Genomic DNA, 4,828 nt, shown 5'->3' with positions numbered 1-4,828 from the left:
AACGAGTGACAGTCGGAAAAACGACCGTTAATTTTTAAATTATGCGAGCGCGCGGCTTTATATAGAACACAGGAGAAAGGCGCGTGCAGGAGAAGCGCGTGCTGGGAGCGCGTGCAGATCAGAGGACGCGCAGTAAAGAAATATACACACAAAACCCAGTGTTTATTATGTGCTTTTCAAACTACGCTTATGGCTTAATTTTAGCTATAAACGTGGAGTTATATTACCATTATAATGCGATTTGATTACTTTGAAAGCATGAAATTAAATTCTACAAAAAATGTTAAGATTCTAAAATACACATTTGAGTATTAGAATAATGCAGCAACGGGCACAGACCTTTTGAGGGGTGTGTGCTGAAATTGAAAAAATGGCGCTGGAGCGGATTCAACAAGATTTTAGTCATAAGCTCTATTTAATGTTTTATTGGCTAAAATAGATAAACAGACGCAAAAGGTGATTAATAGCACAGATTTATTGAATAACAAAAACAAAACACCACCAAAAAAAGGAGCGTTAGGGGAAAAGGGCATGTGTTCTGTGCACATGCCTGGAATAATCAGAAACATATGCACAATTTTAATTAATTTACATAGTTATAACAACGAAAAATAACTTGCAGGGAGAAAAGTGCTGCGAATATGCACAACCAAATACAGAAAACTGCTGCAAAGACTCACAACAAAATTAAGAAAAACATTGCAAATAGCACAATAGCACCTGTTTCAAGGGGACCATAAACAAGATGTCAAAGTTAGCCATCTAACAGACTGAATTCCATTACAGTTTTGTGAAATATATGACTTTTTCTGAATTGCCTTGTTTCCATTTGGCGTATTTTCAATTTGAAGTGTAATAGAAACATGCCTGAGACCTTAGCACTTTCATGCTGCAACACACACACACACACACACACACACACACACACAATTTCAATTAATTTCTGAGAAGCTCTAATTGGAGGAAGTGTTGAGTGTATTTCATCTGGTGAGCTGGAGCGATTCAATGATTAATGGTACACAGTCATGGCTATAGTGGCAGGGCCAAGGGCACTCTGTCCTGTCCTCTGTCCTGCAGTGGCTCCATAAACTCTCTGCACCTGTCACCAAGCCAGCAGAGGGAGCCCTTACCTCGGGATGACCTGTGATCACTTCCTCTGCTACTACTTCCTCTTCCAGGACTATAAATACTGTAGCAGGCCCCTCACCTGCAGGTTGCATTGTTCAATTGTTTGATTGTCATCGGATTGTTGTTCCTAGTTTCCTTGTGTTTCCCGAGTCTTAGATTCTTTGGTTTTGACCCTGCCTGTCTTTTGATACTCTGATTGTTTGCTGCCTGACCCGACCTCTGCCTGTTTTTGGATTTTGTTGTTGCCTTGCCTCTTACACTCCTGTTTGCTGCTTTTTGACGCCTGCCTGCTTTGACCATGCCTTTGCTCAATAAAAGCCAGCGAATGGATCCGCACGCCTCAGACCCCTCAATCATGACAGCACCGCCATTGGCAACCATTGGATGTGATATATCCAATCCGATGTAAAAAGAAAAGAAGGAGAAGTTATTGGTATCTGAGAAATAATGTTTTTTGTGCCTACATCATACGATCAATCTACAGGGGCGTATCTCAACACTTTGCAATTCAGCATATTTAATCTGATCTTTTTGCATTTGTATTTTGCAGGCACAGTCAATGCAGAAAGCATATACATGTAGTAGGGAGAAAAATATGCACATCAACATGAAAATACTTCAAGGCTATGCACACCTGTAAGTCTACAGCAAATAACAATGATTGTTGTTACTAGTTGTTTATTTTGTTGATGTCTGATATCTAGTACATCAAAAGCATCAGGAACAAACTAAAATTAATGTGCGTTTACAGGAAGTATTGGACATTAATTGAGAGAGACTCTCAAAGTATTAATACAATTGAAAATGATTATTCGGTCGGGTATTAAAAATTATATATATAGGCTAATGTGATAAAAGTACAGGTACAGAAGGTAAATTTTGCAAAGAAAAGAGGCACAAACCAGATGAATAACTAAATAGATGAATGGTAGGATTTGTACCTAAACTGTTCCACTCTTGTGTTTACTTTTTTCTACTCCTTGTACTTGGATTATTATTTGACTTATTAAAGGGATCATATGATGTGATTTCAAGTTTGCTTTGCTCCATAGATTGTTCCAAGTTATTTGTACATAGATAAGATCCCTAAAGTTGCAAAGACTAAAGTCTCAAAACCAAAGAGTTATTCTTTAAAAAAAAAATTAAGGCTTGACCACGCCTTCCTAAAATGGCTCGTTTAAACACACCTTCACATGTCTACATCACTGTGTGGGATAATTTTCATAGCGCCTCCAAAATGTGTACACAACGAATGAGGACAGAACAATTATTCTCACTGTAGTGTTCTGCGATGTTTAGAACATAAATATTAGAATGTGTGCAGCACATTTTCAGATGTGATAAACCTGAAGAACTGATTCTTGAACCTGACAGAGTATTTTATACTGGCTGTGCAAAGAGGCAATAAAGTGAGGCCTTTCCAACTCTGCAAGGACAGTTTCAGAATCTGAAACTTACTATTCAAATGTGAGTTTTGAGCAGAGTAGTGCTAGTTGTTTTTTAGAGTACAGATAAATGCATACGTGGTAATGTTTATGAGGTGAAAGGCAATGCTTTACTTAAAAAACACTGTCATTATAATTAGCAATTATGTCCCCAATGGAATTGAAATGGCCAGGACATGGCATTACATTATGGTAAGGAGTATAGAATTTATGTCAAATTCTTGAGGTATACGGCCAATCACAATGCACTGGATAGCTGGCCAATCAAGAGCACACCTCACTTCTCAGAACAATGAGCTTTGTAAAAATTTAGGTGTTTCAGGAAGGCGGCGCTTAGAGGAGAAACAATAATGTACTGTATGTGGAAAATAATGTTTTTTTTTTTTTGTTTTTTTAAATAAAGCTCAACATTGCATTAAACCAAATATACAAAATATTGATCTTTTTAGTAAAATCACATAACCCTTTTATCTAGATAACAGCATTATTATTATTATTTTATTTTGTGCTGCTTATACATTATGATAATTTGTTATACTTTCAGTGTACTATCCTGCATGTGTATCATATCATCATAATTTCTGATTGTTATAGTATATATATATATTCCTCTCTGAAATTCTGCGTACTCTTGAAATTTTAAACTGCTTTTGCATCTTCTGGCTGCATTTTGGTTTCAGTTACTGATGGCTTACAACTTTAACAGGTTATGATATCACTTTTTTAAGACATTTTTTAAGTTTCTCCGTTTTTTTTTTTTTTTTTTTGCTCTTTACAATAGTGCACAAAATGTTCAGGAAGCAGACAGACTCTGTCAGTTTAAATGAATTAAAGACACATCTTTTAACCTAGCCTACACATAACACGGTAATGCGCTTCTATTATTCAAATCCATTAAAGAATTGTTAGGCTGCATTAATTAGATCAGCTGGAACAGGGAACACTCCTCATAAAACATGATGTACTGATGTACATCGTAAAAATAATGTCATCAGCACCCAGAGATGACATTCATTGGAGACCAGTACACACAGATGAGCCCCGTGGACAGATCACTGGAACCAGACGCACACACACACCAAAGTCCTTTGCACAATTTGACATAACTGTGTTTTAAAACTTAACTGGAAATTAAGTGCTGGGCATCCTGCCACTGGCCCCAATGAGCCTGGTTTCTTCCAAGGCCTTTTTTCTCCATTCTGTCACAGATAGGGTTTTGGTTCCTTGCTTCTGTCTTCTCTGGCTTGCTTAGTTGGGGAACTTATTTTCTAGCTATTGTTGTCGATTTGATAACAGAGACTGTCTCTGCATTTAATAACAAATTGTTAAATCTCATCATTAAACATTCCTATCATTCTGTTCTCCTATTTCATACTGTTATTTGATACAGTCTGTATTGTTAAAAGAGCAATATAAATAAAAAGTGATTGATTAATTGAATTATGGTCCCTTAAAAGGATATTGCACACTAGTGCTATATGCAGCAGAACCATGTCTTCACACCTCAGTAGGGCTGGGTGATATATTCATGAGCGTCTTGTCAGTAAAGCCGGTTCTTTGATTAGATTTAAACTACTCACCCCAAGCCATCCTAGGTGTATATGACTTTCTTCTTTCTGATGAACACAGTCTGAGTTTTTTAAAAAATGTATCCTGGCTCTTCCAAGCTTGGTAATTGTCACGTTCTGGTTAATGAGTCAGAGACAAAGTTCAAACAGAAGATGAGAATTTTAATGAATCACATTCTCCGGTGGAGCGGAGGATCCATAAATAAACATAAAGGGGTAACAGAATCTTCAGTAAGCAAAGTTCAATTCAGAAACTCAAAAGTTCTTTCCTTATCTGATCATTCCAGACACAAGCAGTGACTCAGGCAGGCAGGCTAGCACAGAAAGGTAGACAGCCGGATCAGGAAACAGAACATCATGTATGTAAACTCGAGATCAGCCATAGACTAAATGGTTAGAGTCAGCTTTATGCAAGGGCCAGTGAGTGAATGCAGGTGCGGGTGATCAGTACTCCGGTGATTGTAATCGTGTCCAGGTGGCAGGATCGAGAGGCGTGGGAAATGAGGGTGTGACAGTAAAGATGGTGGATTATATTTTAAATATTTTGAAGCTGCAACATAAAACTAACCCATATACCAGGGGGGTTTTTGTGGGTTTTTGGAACAAAATATTTCTAGTTTTAAAATTATTGTAACAGAAGAGAGTGACACAGCAGGTAAGTAAATGCGTTTATTGACACAGATGTTC

This window comes from Puntigrus tetrazona, chromosome 11 (genome assembly GCF_018831695.1).
Source record: "Puntigrus tetrazona isolate hp1 chromosome 11, ASM1883169v1, whole genome shotgun sequence".
NCBI classification, from domain to species: domain Eukaryota; kingdom Metazoa; phylum Chordata; class Actinopteri; order Cypriniformes; family Cyprinidae; genus Puntigrus; species Puntigrus tetrazona.
Note: the sequence above shows the minus strand (reverse complement) of the source record.